At 41.9% G+C, this 16,339-nt stretch overlaps 1 protein-coding gene across 10 annotated transcripts in view; it reads left to right on the top strand.

Annotated features, from left to right (window-relative positions):
• phc1 (polyhomeotic homolog 1) overlaps positions 1-16,339 on the top strand; it is a 60,328-nt gene that overhangs the window by 21,161 nt on the left and 22,828 nt on the right. The gene's annotated exons all lie outside the window — the stretch shown is intronic.

Here is a 16,339-nt window from a genome sequence, read left to right as displayed (position 1 = left end):
TATCCCCACCCCAGGTCCCAGGCCAGGAGCTCCCACTGCCACACCCCATCCAAAAACCTGGATGCCCCTTCCCTCCAGTCCCTTCGCCCCCCGGGGGCCAGGAGTGAGGATGATGCAGGAGTAGCGATCTTCCCAGACGGCTTGGTGGGTGTTGGTTCTGCCGCCCGGAACTACTCCGCCAGTAACACCGCCTGATCCAAAGTGGTGGGGGCATGCCGCTACACCCATACACGCAGTCCCATGGCCAAGCACTCCATGAACCGCTCCATCACGATGGTTTCCACCAGCCTTGCTTTGGTGGACTGGTCCGGTACCAACCAGCTCATGGCATAATCCGATATTCTGGGGATATTCGTCTGGAGGTATCCAGCCCACTGAGCTGGGGGCCACCCAGCGGAGGTTGGCATAGCCTCAAAGATCTCCAAATATACTTCTGGTTGATCCTCCACTGTCATCTTCGTCGGTCTCTGTAGCCCCGGGTGTCCCCCCCCCAGTTCTCGACACCACATGTGGGAGGTTGGTGACATTCACTGGTCACAGACACAAAAGTACTTTATTAATTCCGCCACAAGGTGGCACTGCAGTGCTGGCTCACCCGAATACCAACAATGGTAAATGGAGCCACTGAAGAGTGTGCACACACACACACACGCACGCAAGTGCGTCAAAATAATCCAAACAAAAGGCGAAAGCAAAAAAAGAAAATAAAACGCAATAACAAAACTATGTGTTCCCCCACCATCCCCGCTAACTACACAAGTCCCAATTGGGTCCATAACTAAAAGGTTTGGCTTTCCTGATTCCATCTTCTGCCTGGCTTGCCTGTCTTTTCCCTCGCTCCAGAGGTGTCACTTGCAGTTTTCGACCAGAGCTCCCGCTGTCGTTTTTCCTAGAAGGGCAGCCCTGAGGAATAGCAGAGCATTATTTTTATAAGTCAAGTGCCCCTCAATTCCTGCCTCCAGGCCACTCAGACAGACAGAGAAAGAAAGAGAGAGAGATTTGATTTTTACGTGTACTTTATTGACAACAAATTTAAAATACAGGATACAAAAAGTGATTCAATCAATCATTGTCGTTCCCCGTCCTTCTGTCCCCCACCACAAAGTGCAGCAAAACGATACACACACTAACTCAGGATCCAAAAAAAAACAACAGAAAGCCTACACATTAAAACACAGCTCTTCATCTTCCAATATACATAATGTTCCATTTATACACCAGATCATTTCAAACATTGCATTAGTTTATAAAATAGTTTTATAAATGTATAGTCTATTCTCACCTGCCATTTGACTAACATCTTAAAAGTAATAAGAACATCATGGCTGAAATAACTTTCAACCATGTTTTTTCTGCTCTTGTATGTTGCCATTTTAGCCTGACCTAAGATAAAATTTGCTATTTGATCAATGGACTTATTCTTTCTTGTAAAACGAACAGCAAAAATAAATACTGTTTCATTAATGTAGGTTAAGATCCTTAAAAAGTACCTCTAAAAATGTAAAAAGTGCTTGTAAACGAGTGCAGAACACAAAACAGTGAAAAACAGTTTCTCTTTGGGTACAGAATGAACAGGAGTCAGACTCTGAAGGGTTAATAACACTAACAGGATGGCGTGTATGGTGACGTCAGACCTGGAAAAAACACTCAGTACTGCCAGGTGAAATATGAATTGCGCTGTTGTGCAGTTTAATCAATAAACAGAAAATAAAAGGTTGAATAAAAGAAAAACACCTGGTATAAAATGGCATAGTAGCCAGAACGAACAGACAAACAAAACATACTAACACTAAACAGACAGATAAACGGGTGGACAAACAGACAAACATGGTGAGTTTAAATCAATTATTTACTTTAGATTTTACTTTCTCCTTCTCCACACCCGTTCTTCACTCACCGAACACACAACCCCGAGTGAGTAAAAACATGCTGCTTTTATGCAGCTGTACTGAGACTCTATTGCTAATCAATCATTCAATTGGAGTCTCAGTACAACTGCACTTGAATTAATAAAAGTGCGATTCCCTGTGCTCACATATTATTACATCTTACCTGCATATGAAGTGCTGTGCAATCCTCATGCCTAAATACAAATATACATTTTAAACACTCGTGTTACACAGACCCATTTATAGCCCGTGTACCAATGACTGCACCAACATTAACACACTACACGTAACATATAACACAAAAAAATAGCCCAGGGGCGGGGCACTTTGCCACAAACACTAATAAAAGTGTTAACAGCAATGATGGTGTGTAATACCCGCCACTGCAAATATTGTGTCCTTTTATTTTAACTGCTCCAGGCCGGCTCTGTGTCATCCCCCACCACCAGTTTGTCCCTCCAGTGTGTGTCGGGGAGCTGCCTGAGCTGTGCTTGGTGCTGGACCTTTACACATGATCTATACAGAATCTTACCCTTGACAATGTCCAGAGGGAGTTCTGTTAGTCTATTTATACATATGGCATTTTTCTTCAGTGCAGGGGACACAAGTAGTCTTGGAACTGGGGCCTGTGGCTGAGAGATCTGATGATCCTCAAAAAAAACCTTCAGGCGCAAAAGCCCCTCCGAAGGTAGAGCAGCATGGGTCTGACGCAGGAACCCGTCTACACAGCGCAGCCCCAGCACTGCAGCCAGGCTCTCCGGACTACGCCAGCAGCACCATGGCAGGTCCAGCAGGTGGCACAGCTGTGTGACTTCGGCTCTTACCACTAGCTGAGTGTAAGCAGGGAGGCTGGAGACCTCAGATGCCAGGCTGGAATTTTAAAAAATGTGCATCTTTGGAGACCTAGTGCAGTCTCCAGGCCGCCAGCAAGCTCCGGTAGAAACTGAACAGCCTTGATGTATTCAGCCTGTTGGTGTCCATCTGAAACAAACTGATATCCAGCTGGAGCGCCTCCACCTCTCAGCTGGGCGCAGGCCAGCGGTCTCCAGGGCAGGGTGTCCAGACCATACAGCAGCTTTTGCACTGACTGCAGACAGAAAGCAGCAGTCCGACTGGCAATGTCAATCAGCCCCTGCCCTCCCTCCTCCTTGGGCAGGTACAACACGCCCTCTCTCAGCCAATGCAGTCAATCCCAGAAAAAGTCCAAAATCACCCTCTGCACCTAAGCCAGTAGTCACTTTGGCGGCTCAAGTCATGCCAGCCTGTGCCACAGTGTAGAGGCCACCAGGTTGTTACTAATGAGAGCCCTTCCTCTGTATGACATGCATTTAAATAACAAGGGAACTAGTCTACTCAGAGAAAAGATCCTCGAGCAGGTTCGGAAGCATTTAAACTAGAAAGGAAGGGAGACCGCATCAAAACAAGAACAACAACTCAGGTAAGACAACCATTAAATGTATTTATCTAAATGCTAGAAGTATCAGAAACAAAATTCTAGAACTTGAAGCTACTGCACTAACAGGTAACTATGATGTGATAGGTGTTACAAAAACGTGGTTGTCTGAGAGTGATGGGGACGAATTTAATATTTGTGGGTATACACTGTATAGGAAAGACAGGCAGGACAGAAGAGGAGGAGGGGTAGCGCTATACATAAGAAACAGTCTTGAAGCCCAGGTGTTAAACCTGGACAAAGAAAATAAAACCGAATCAATATGGGTCAGAATAACAGACAAAAATTCAAAAGGCATAATAATAGGAGCATGCTATAGACCGCCAGATTCAGACGGTGAGCACAATAATCTGTTATACAATGACATTAGAAATGTTTGTAGCAAAGGAGAAGCCATACTAATGGGGGATTTCAACTTCCCCCAAATAAAATGGGAAAACCCGGTGGGTAGCGCGAAGGATGAAATAGAAATGGTGGAAATGACAAATGACTGCTTCCTAACACAATTTGTGAAGGCACCCACTAGAGGGGAGGCATGCCTTGATTTAGTCTTTTCAAATAACGAAGATAGAATAACTAAAACAGAGGTCAGAGAACCACTGGCAAACTCAGACCACAACATGGTCTCATTTGAAGTGTTTTTTAAATCCCCAAAAGAAATGACTAAAGCTAAGGTTTACAATTTTAGAAAAGCAAACTATGAAGGTATGAAACAGAGACTAACAGAAGTAGATTGGAGTAAAATAGAGAAAACACCCACAGAAGAAGGATGGTTGTTCTTCAAAAATGTAGTACTAGAGGCACAAAACAATTATATCCCTAAAGTAGACAAATCTAAATGTAAAACTAAATTGCCAAAATGGTTTAATAGATCAATTAAAAAAAATATTCAGCGAAAAAAGGCACTTTACAGAGCATTAAAAAAGGACCAAAAAGAAAGTACGCAGAAAGAGTACACAGAACTGCAAACGCAAGTCAAAAAGGAAGTTAGAAAGGCCAAGAGAGAAATAGAAATGAACATTGCTAAGGGAGCTAAAACCAATTCCAAAATGTTTTTCCAATATTACAACAGCAAGAGAACATTCAAAGAGGAGATTAAATGTTTAAGAGATACAAATGGCAAAATCGTAGAGGAAGAAAAAAAAATAGCAAATATGTTAAATGATTACTTTTCACAAGTTTTTACAAAGGAAGATACTGACAACATGCCCCACATGTCATCCAGTTCCTGTCCAGTTTTAAATAACTTTAGCATAACTGAGGCAGAAGTGTTAAAGGGACTAGGAGCTCTTAAAATAAACAAATCCCCTGGGCCGGATGAGATCCTCCCAGTAGTACTCAAAGAAATGAAAGAAGTAATTTACAAACCGCTAACCAAGATCATGCAGCAGTCTCTTGACACAGGGGTGGTACCGACAGACTGGAAAATTGCAAACGTAACACCGATCCACAAAAAGGGAAACAAAAAACTGAACCAGGTAACTACAGACCAGTAAGCCTGACTTCTATTATATGCAAACTTATGGAAACTATAATAAGATCCAAAATGGAAAATTACCTATATGGTAACAGGGTACTGGGAGACAGTCAACATGGTTTTAGGAAAGGGAGATCGTGCCTAACTAACTTGCTTGATTTTTTTGAGGATGCAACATCCATAATGGATAATTGCAAAGCATATGACATGGTTTATTTAGATTTCCAGAAAGCTTTTGACAAAGTCCCGCACAAAAGATTAATTCTCAAACTGAACGCAGTTGGGATTCAAGGAAACACATGTACATGGATTAGGGAGTGGTTAACATGTAGAAAACAGAAAGTACTGATTAGAGGAAAAACCTCAGAATGGAGTGTGGTAACCAGCGGTGTACCACAGGGATCAGTATTAGGTCCTCTGCTATTCCTAATCTACATTAATGATTTAGATTCTGGTATAGTAAGCAAACTTGTTAAATTTGCAGACGACACAAAAGTAGGAGGAGTGGCAAACACTGTTGCAGCAGCAAAGGTCATTCAAAATGATCTAGACAAGATTCAGAACTGGGCAGACACATGGCAAATGACATTTAATAGAGAAAAGTGTAAGGTACTGCACGCAGGAAATAAAAATGTACATTATAAATATCATATGGGAGATACTGAAATTGGAGAAGGAATCTATGAAAAAGACCTAGGAGTTTTTGTTGACTCAGAAATGTCTTCATCTAGACAATGTGGGGAAGCTATAAAAAAGGCTAACAAGATGCTCGGATACATTGTGAAAAGTGTTGAATTTAAATCAAGGGAAGTAATGTTAAAACTGTACAATGCACTAGTAAGACCTCATCTTGAATATTGTGTTCAGTTCTGGTCACCTCGCTATAAAAAAGATATTGCTGCTCTAGAAAGAGTGCAAAGAAGAGCGACCAGAATTATTCCGGGCTTAAAAGGCATGTCATATGCAGACAGGCTAAAAGAATTGAATCTGTTCAGTCTTGAACAAAGAAGACTACGTGGCGACCTAATTCAAGCATTCAAAATTCTAAAAGGTATTGACAGTGTCGACCCAAGGGACTTTTTCAGCCTGAAAAAAGAAACAAGGACCAGGAGTCACAAATGGAGTTTAGAAAAAGGGGCATTCAGAACAGAAAATAGGAGACACTTTTTTACACAGAGAATTGTGAGGGTCTGGAATCAACTCCCCAGTAATGTTGTTGAAGCTGACACCCTGGGATCCTTCAAGAAGCTGCTTGATGAGATTTTGGGATCAATAAGCTACTAACAACCAAACGAGCAAGATGGGCCGAATGGCCTCCTCTCGTTTGTAAACTTTCTTATGTTCTTATGACAGCTTTGGGAGCAGCCAGCACCACCTGCCCAGCTGCCCCTGCACCTCCTCCAGCACCCCCTCCCAGTTCTTTTGCATGCTGATCTCATCCCCCAGGTACACACCCAGGTATCTGAGGCCTCCCCCACTCCATTGTAGTCCTGCTGGGAGGAACGGAGGTCTGCACTCTGTCCATTCCCCTATAAGAAGAGCACTGATTTTGGCCATTTTATTTTGGCAGATGACACAGCCCCATAGTCTCTTAAAGCAGTGCTTAGACCCCTGACATCCTTGTCGCTCCTCACTATCACCACAGTATTATCAGCATATGCAGAGAGTCGAATAGGAGCGCTGGAACAGTGTGGGAGAGACAGTCCGCTTATGACTCTCCTCAGCTCGTGCAGCAGTGGCTCAATTGCAATGGAGTACTGCATCCCCGACATTGAGCTGCCCTCTCTGATTCCCCTCTGAAGTTTAAAAGGAGCACTTAAGCCACCATTAATTTTCAGCACCATTTGAATGTCACCACCATCACCTGAATCTTGGCTAAAAAACCAAAAGCCTTCATTGTTCTCCACAGATACTGGTGTTCCACCCTGTCAAAAGCCTTTTCCTGGTCTAGAGAAATCAGCCCAGTATTGAGACCCAATAGCCTAGAGACATCCAAAATATCCCGAATCAGAAAAATATTATCATATATTGACCTGTTTGGAACACAGTACGTTTGATCAGAGTGGATGACATACCCCAGCACCTCTTTCAGTCTCTTGGACATTGCTTTGGACAGGATTTTTTATTCAGCACACAGCAAAGCGACAGGTCTCCCAGTTCTTTGTCGCATAGGTCCCCCTTTTTTGCCAGCAGTGTGACAACTGCTCTCTTGCACCTGAGGGGCAGCTTTCCTTGGGCCAGACTTTCTTTGAATACTGCCAGCAAGTCCTCACCCAGCAGGCCCCAGAACGTTTTATAAAATTCCACTGGGAGCCCGTCAAGGCCGGGGGCTTTGCTGTTGCTCAGCTCTTGCAGAGCATCAGAGAGCTCCTGTAGCATGAGCACCCTCTCCAGGCTGCCCTTCTCTTCAGGTACCTGTGGTAGATCTCTGTGTAACCGCTGTTTGCCTTCCTCGTTGTCCTGCAGCTCACTGGAGAACAGCTGGGAGTAAAACCCCTCGGATCTCCCCCAGCTCACGCAACTCCTGCCCTGATTCTGAGCGCAGGCAGTGGATCAGCTTGTTCTGACCCAGTTTCTTCTCCAGACCAAAGAAATACTGTGTGGGGGCATCCACCTGTGTCACACTCTGGAACCTGGATCAAATGAGCGCCCCTTGTACTTTTGTGTCCAAAAAGTCATTTAATGATACTTTTTTGGCTTTGAGGTCTTCAAACTGCCTGCTATTTGTAGTGGACTCCAGTTTATGCTGGGGATCCACAATATCAATCTCTAGGGCTCTCGTTGCCTCATTGATGCTCTTTGTGACACTCTTTTTGACCTGTTTGGAACACAGTACGTTTGATCAGAGTGGATGACATACCCCAGCACCTCTTTCAGTCTCTTGGACATTGCTTTGGACAGGATTTTTTATTCAGCACACAGCAAAGCGACAGGTCTCCCAGTTCTTTGTCGCATAGGTCCCCCTTTTTTGCCAGCAGTGTGACAACTGCTCTCTTGCACCTGAGGGGCAGCTTTCCTTGGGCCAGACTTTCTTTGAATACTGCCAGCAAGTCCTCACCCAGCAGGCCCCAGAACGTTTTATAAAATTCCACTGGGAGCCCGTCAAGGCCGGGGGCTTTGCTGTTGCTCAGCTCTTGCAGAGCATCAGAGAGCTCCTGTAGCATGAGCACCCTCTCCAGGCTGCCCTTCTCTTCAGGTACCTGTGGTAGATCTCTGTGTAACCGCTGTTTGCCTTCCTCGTTGTCCTGCAGCTCACTGGAGAACAGCTGGGAGTAAAACCCCTCGGATCTCCCCCAGCTCACGCAACTCCTGCCCTGATTCTGAGCGCAGGCAGTGGATCAGCTTGTTCTGACCCAGTTTCTTCTCCAGACCAAAGAAATACTGTGTGGGGGCATCCACCTGTGTCACACTCTGGAACCTGGATCAAATGAGCGCCCCTTGTACTTTTGTGTCCAAAAAGTCATTTAATGATACTTTTTTGGCTTTGAGGTCTTCAAACTGCCTGCTATTTGTAGTGGACTCCAGTTTATGCTGGGGATCCACAATATCAATCTCTAGGGCTCTCGTTGCCTCATTGATGCTCTTTGTGACACTCACAGTGTACTGCTGACAGAACTGGTGGATCTGCATTTTTCCCACATCCCACCACTGCCTTAGTGAACTAAAAGAATGAATCTGTCTCTCCACCTCTGCCAAAAAAAAACTAAAACACTCCTTAAAATGAACATCATGCGTTAGTGTTAAAATGCCAGTGATTCCTGTGGGGGTTATAAAACAAGATACATAAATGCTAAAATGGTGTTTAAAACAATAAACTAGCTAGGGAGAGGATGATATCCCTAAACTGCAACCATGTATACTGCCTTTTGTCACCATTAAATTTCCTCCACACATCTACTAACTCCCACTTCTCCACAATCCTGTGCATCTCCCTGGCAGACTGGGTGTGCGGCTCCATGTGGTTCCTGTCTAACTTATCATTTGTAGTGCAATTAAAATCCACTCCAAGAAAAAGATAATCTTCCGAGTTAAAGTTGGACATTGTAGTGTTTAAAGTTGTAGGCACATAAACATTAATAAAAACTTTTGTTCGACTACAGCTTTCACTGCAATCAGCCGTTCCTGAATGATCTCATCAACAATGAAAGAATGGGGTTTAAAACCTTCTGAAAATAAAACCGCAATTCAGGCACTCATAGCCATGGCTTAAAATAACATCCCCCTTCCACTCCTTAATCCACTCGGTCTGATTATTCACATCACTGTCTGTTTCTTGTAAAAAGGCAACATCAGTCTGTTTTTGTTTTAAATATTCAAACACAACAGCTCTTTTATTTTTGTCTCTACACTTAAGAACATAAGAAAGTTTACAAACGAGAGGAGGCCATTCGGCCCATCTTGCTCATTTGGTTGTTAGTAGCTTATTGATCCCAAAATCTCATCAAGCAGCTTCTTGAAGGATCCCAGGGTGGCAGCTTCAACAACATTACTGGGGAGTTGATTCCAGACCCTCACAATTCTCTGTGTAAAAAAATGCCTCCTATTTTCTGTTCTGAATGCCCCTTTGTCTAATCTCCATTTGTGACCCCTGGTCCTTGTTTCTTTTTTCAGGCTGAAAAAGTCCCTTGGGTCGACACTGTCAATACCTTTTAGAATTTTGAAAGCTTGAATTAGGTCGCCACGTAGTCTTCTTTGTTCAAGACTGAACAGATTCAATTCTTTTAGCATGTCTGCATATGACATGCCTTTTTAGGAGTTTTTGTTGACTCAGAAATGTCTTCATCTAGACAATGTGGGGAAGCTATAAAAAAGGCTAACAAGATGCTCGGATACATTGTGAAAAGTGTTGAATTTAAATCAAGGGAAGTAATGTTAAAACTGTACAATGCACTAGTAAGACCTCATCTTGAATATTGTGTGCAGTTCTGGTCACCTCGCTATAAAAAAGATATTGCTGCTCTAGAAAGAGTGCAAAGAAGAGCGACCAGAATTATTCCAGGCTTAAAAGGCATGTCATATGCAGACAGGCTAAAAGAATTGAATCTGTTCAGTCTTGAACAAAGAAGACTACGCGGCGACCTATCAAGCATTCAAAATTCTAAAAGGTATTGACAGTGTCGACCCAAGGGACTTTTTCAGCCTGAAAAAAGAAACAAGGACCAGGGGTCACAAATGGAGATTAGACAAAGGGGCATTCAGAACAGAAAATAGGAGGCATTTTTTTACACAGAGAATTGTGAGGGTCTGGAATCAACTCCCCAGTAATGTTGTTGAAGCTGCCACCCTGGGATCCTTCAAGAAGCTGCTTGATGAGATTTTGGGATCAATAAGCTACTAACAACCAAATGAGCAAGATGGGCCGAATGGCCTCCTCTCGTTTGTAAACTTTCTTATGTTCTTATGATCAGCGGGCCAGGAATCAACATCCACCCCCTTCTCCATCCGACTACTGTGTTCCACCGCAGCGCAGGGCTAAGACCTGCCACCACTGCCGTAAGAAACCACAAGTCCCCAAATTGACTACCCCCCTCTGCGTATACAGGGAGAGGATCCCTTCCTCTCTTTCAGCTGCCATTTCTTCCCCATCACCTTGAACTCACTCTCCTGGTCAGCATCAGCCCGCTGCAGACTCGCTGCTGGCAGGCTGTTGCTGGGCTGAGTCGCCTGGTTCCGGTCGATCTGTCTCTTTCACCTGCGCTCTCTGAACCACTTTGGTCCCTTCCCCGGTAGCATTACTATTACCACTCGAACCTGCTTCTGCGTTTGACCATGGGCGTGAATGTTTGAGATGCCCCTGTTCCCCACAACAACGAAAACATTTCATTACATCTGTGCTTGCAAACACTACATAGTCCCTACCTTCAATGTTATCAGGGTCAATCGGGGTCGTTCAGAAGCACAAAAACCTGCCTTCTGAAAGACATTCCATGTTTAATTTCTGGTGCCTTGCAACCGAGTGGGATTTGTTTAAAAGGTGACATTATTTTGCCATATCGAGAGAGCTCTCTAGCAACTACGGCATTATCAAAAAACGGGGGGTTATTTGAAAGAATAACTGTAGTCAAAGATGTAGATAGAGGCATGACTGAAATAAGTGAACCATTTATAACAAACCCTTCTTCCACAATTTTACTGACCAGAATTTCTTGACTCAGGAAAACAACTATTGCTTTGTTCATTCGTGAGGCAAATTTAATATTTCCAAACCCGACTGACTTTCCCACCGCCAACACCACATCCTCCACGGAGACATCAGGGTCAGGTATACACCTGAATCCGTGTCTCAGAGTCAGCCCCCCCGTACCACGAGTGGGAGCCCATCCCCGGGTGTACACGCTGACTAAAAAGTTTGCAGATATTAAAACAAACTTATATAGAAAACAAATGTTATTTATTTATTACTAATACAGCTTACCACTCGCACATTTCACTGCTCCTTGCTCACAGGCCCCTCCCACAATTGAGAGAGAGAGTGAGATCGACATCGACCTCTCCCAGCCTCCCCATGTCACTGCCATGATTGACAGACGGTCCCTTCATGGCTCACGAGCTCCCCCTGCAGGATCATGCACACACCAGGGAGCCAGCACAGGTTCCGTCCTGTTACAATTGTAAACATACCATGGTCACTGTTGTATAGCCAGGGACTGTACCTGGGGTCCTTTACCCATTCCAGGGCTCTACGTTTAGATTTTTAACTACTAGCCCCTTGGGCCACTGAGCTTCTGTTTTTACTGGCCCGGATGCAGTCTTGTCTGACCCAATGTATATATTTTTTCATGATAGTTTTTATTTTCACTATGTTTTTAACTGTGTATGGTAAACAAAGAGAGCCCATGTCTCAACGGAAAGTGAAAATACTGTATTCAAGATTTGAAAATGTATGTGTACAAATGATACTCATTTTTCACAAGCAAACCCGCAACCAAGCTGTTACTATATGGTCACAGCAACGCTAAAACTGAATTATAATAATCCTAATTAGGGATGTGTTAGTGTAGTCAAAACAACATTTATTAAAAGTTTCAGTTTGGTTTTCGCCGTGCACATAGTACTGAGACAGCTGTATTAAATTATCTATTAATTTGTGATGTTCCACAGGGCTTTATTGTAGATCCTTTTATTATTTTCTGTTTATATGCTCCCTCTGCGTGGTATTATAAGCAAATGGTGTAAATTTCCTTTTTTATGCAGATGACACCCAGCTGGATGTTGAATGCAGAAAAAAATGAAGGTTTTGTCAGTGGGTTCATCTAAACAAGCTTTATAAGCCTGAATCATTTGGCCTTCTAAACCTGCACTAGAAATGAGAAATTTAGGTGTGATTACTCTCTTATTTGAGAAACATATAAAAAAGATGACAAAATCATCTTTTATCATTTGAGAAATATTGTAAAACTTACACCTATAATCTCTAGACTAGTACATGCCTTTGTAACCTCCAGGATTGATTATTGTAATGCGTTATTTTCTGGCATCCCAAAATGTTTGCCTTGTTTGCAACTGGTTCAAAATGCTCCTTGACTAAAACCAGAAAAAGGAAACATATCACCCCAGTGGTGGCTTCTTTGCATTGGCTTCCTGTACATTTTAGAGTTGATTTTAAAATACTGTTATTAATTATAAGGCACTAAATAATTTGATACCAGCCTTTTAGGAGAACTGCTTACTCCATATCTCCCCAATCGTAACCTTACATTGCTGGTAATCCCTAAAATAAAGTATGTTAAATGGGGAGGAAGGGCTTTTTGCTATAGCCCCCAAACTTTGGAATGTGCTACCAGCACATATGAGGGAAGCGAAGACTATCTGTTTTTAAAACAAGACTAAAAACGTATTTGTTTGAGATGGCATTTTTATAATCTGTATATGTATGTATGTATGTATGTATATATATATATATATATATATATATATATATATATATATATATATATATATGTGTGTGTGTGTATATATGTTTTGGTTTTTATTGTTGTATCTGTTTGTATTTCAGCTGCCATATATACAGTTAGTGGGCAAAAAATGGAAACGCCAATGTAAAGTCTCTTAATAGGGTGTTGGGCCACCACGTACAGCCTGTATGGGCCTTGGCGTAGAGTCTACCAGCTTCTGGAATTCAGCAGGAGGGATGCAGCACCATTCTTCCATGAGAAAGTCAATCAACTTATGCCTGGTTGTCTCAGGCGTTGTTCCTCAATTGGGTTCAGATCTGGTGACTGAGAAGGCCATGTCATATGGATAACATCAGTGTCATGCACTGGGCGACCACATGTGCTCTGTGGATGGGGGCATTGTCATCCTGGAAGACCCCCCCCCCCCCCCCCCCCCCCCCCCCCCCCCCCCCCCCCCCCCCATCCCCGCGTCCTTTCTTGACGACGTTTGCCGTGGCATGACCTTGAACAGGGGGAGATTCTCTTACTTTACGACGTGGGTTTGAACAGTAAATCAGTGCATGCCAGGTGTGATGAGCGGTTTGTGCACTGCAACCTGACTATGGTATCCCGCTCTGTGGAGTTCTCGGCAAACCAGTTTTTGATTAAACTGGTTGCTCGCGCCCCAGGTTGAAATTTGCAGTCAATTGATCTGCAGTTGCTCGCCTGTTTTGCCTTGCACTTCGAATTAATGCACGGATGTCACGATCCTGGAGTATGTGCTTCCACCCACTGTTGCCCTTTGCTGATGATGTCTTTCCCTCATAGTTCCATGCCGACATCACCTTAGACACCACTGTTTGTGAAACATCAGCAAGTTGAGCTGGCTTGGTCACGGAAGCTCCTGTCAAACGCAGCCCAGCAATCACCCCTCTTTCAAAGTCACTGAGGTCTCCTCTTGCAGCCATGCTAGCCATAATTATATGCAACCAGGCCTGTCCAGCATTTTTGTACATGACCCTGAGCATGCTGGGATGTTATTTGCTTAATGCATGAGCCACACCTGTGTGGAAGCCCTTGCTTTCAATATACCTGGTGTCCCTCATTTACCCATTTACTCTTTTTGTCCACTATCTGTGTGTGTGTGTGTGTCTTATATATATAATATATATATATATATATATATATATATATATATATATATATATATATATATATATATATATATATATATATATATATAAAATTGTTGCTGATGTTTATAATTTATATTTTCAATATATTTTTTCAATCGGACATGTTTGTTTTTGTTTTAATAAATTTGACTATTTTTGTCCTTTGTGATAAACCCTATTTTTGTGCTTTGTGATACACCTGTATGAAGGGTGCTATTTAAATACTTTGATTTTCATTTGAAATACATGATTGCACGCAAAAAAACTATTTGAATAGCATGTTACATATTCGAGTACACACAAAAAAGTATACAATGCAATGCATGTAATAGCAACATTATACAGTAATTGTATTCTGTTTGGAAATGTTGCCAATTTTATTGCTTTGTTTTTAGCTAATGTTAAGATCCCTGCATGAGTTCCGCTGTAATGATGGTATACAGCAGCTTCTGCATCTGTTGCTAGCCAGTTTTGAAACAGCTTCTCGGCACCGGCGAACTTTTGAATGTGTGAACTGAAATAAAATAATGTATATAGCAAGTGCTAAAAGAAGTAATCCAGACTTGGTTAACATCAAACTTAAAAAGGTAATTTAACGTTATGATGAATATAAAGACATACTAAATGTTAAGCAGAACAAGGCAGTGACTGATAAGAAAAGGCAAGATACTTGGAGTTGGAAAGGAGTTCTTTTTTAACTCTGGACTGCAGTTCAATGTAAAACACCTACTGTTGACTTTCTGTGAATTTGTTTCTGTAACGTCAACATTTGCACTGAACATTAAAAGTACAACCAGGTATCCTTGTTTTTAATTATTTACAGGTTATTGAGTAAACAAAGTAACTTGACTTAGGTTCATCTGATGTCAGTACTTGATAGCTAGTTGTAATTCGTAATGTTAAACGGTTGTAATGCTGGAATGTATTTACTATTGTTTTGGCCAGGTTACAATATTTACACTATTAAGATTAATTTTAACAAATAACATTTATAAAATAAACATGTAGAATATTTAGGTTGCTATATGATAGGTCTTATTTTATTCTGAATACACTACAGCAAAAAATGATTTGGTGATTTGCGCAATATTATGCTACTGTTGCTTTAATTGGAAGACATACACGCGAAGATGTTGCTGCTCGTGGAGTCCTGTATTTTAATTCAGTAAACAAAAAGAAATACTTGTGCCTAAGGAAATAGGGTATTAAACGAAGAAATCTCGTCTTGGACATTCCTAATAATAAACACTATTAAAACAATATTCATAATACAAAATAATAACAATTCTTCTCAGAGCATGAAGCCTCCACGCCTAAATGTTCGTCTTCATTTTTTTTTCATAATTACTTTCTTTATGATGTACTGATTTCAGCGCTTTCCTTTTGGTTTATTGGTTGCTTAGTTGTAGAAAACCTGATTTGTAAAAGATTAGCCATGTTGCGGGAACAAGTACCAACACAGCACTTTGGTACGCACTCTCAGTCTGACTGTACAACAAATGTGATGTGCAGCGGGAAAGTTAGGATTAGTTCTAAATTGGTTTGTAAATTTTCAGCTTTTTGGCACACTGGCCAATTTTCCTGGATTCATGAAACGGAAGCTATGTGCACTCTCTCTCTCTCGTTAAATGTAACCGGCCCATCTTTGGGATGAGATGGAACGAGATATTCGGAGTAGAGATCCACTACGAGATATTCGGAGTAGAGATCCACTACCAGCCAACTTGACAGTTGACGGGAATTATATGAGTGCTAACTATATATATATATATATATATATATATATATATATATATATATATATATATATATATATATATATATATATATATAGTATAGTTAGTTAAGTTAGTTAGCACTTCAAAGTGCTTTCTCCCTCAATTAACAGTGATTGTGTGTGTGTTCCAGACCTACTGTTGGCTTCCCATTGCAACCTGCTCTGTGAACAGGTTTGGGTAAATAAAAGATGAGCTTTTGAAACTTTGTTGTCTAAATCAAATGGGCTCTTGGTTTCGCTGTGTGACAGAGACCTCCAGGACATAGTGTGAGCTATCGACGGAGTTCAGATATTAAGTACTGATTAGAGGAAAAACCTCAGAATGGAGTGTGGTAACCAGCGGTGTACCACAGGGATCAGTATTAGGTCCTCTGCTATTCCTAATCTACATTAATGATTTAGATTCTGGTATAGTAAGCAAACTTGTTAAATTTGCAGACGACACAAAAGTAGGAGGAGTGGCAAACACTGTTGCAGCAGCAAAGGTCATTCAAAATGATCTAGACAAGATTCAGAACTGGGCAGACACGTGGCAAATGACATTTAATAGAGAAAAGTGTAAGGTACTGCACACAGGAAATAAAAATGTACATTATAAATATCATATGGGAGATATTGAAATTGGAGAAGGAATCTATGAAAAAGACCTAGGAGTTTTTGTTGACTCAGAAATGTCTTCATCTAGGCAATGTGG

The sequence above is a fragment of the Polyodon spathula genome, chromosome 21 (assembly GCF_017654505.1).
Source record: "Polyodon spathula isolate WHYD16114869_AA chromosome 21, ASM1765450v1, whole genome shotgun sequence".
NCBI lineage: Eukaryota > Metazoa > Chordata > Actinopteri > Acipenseriformes > Polyodontidae > Polyodon > Polyodon spathula.
Note: the sequence above shows the minus strand (reverse complement) of the source record. Positions and strands in the feature narration are given on the sequence as shown.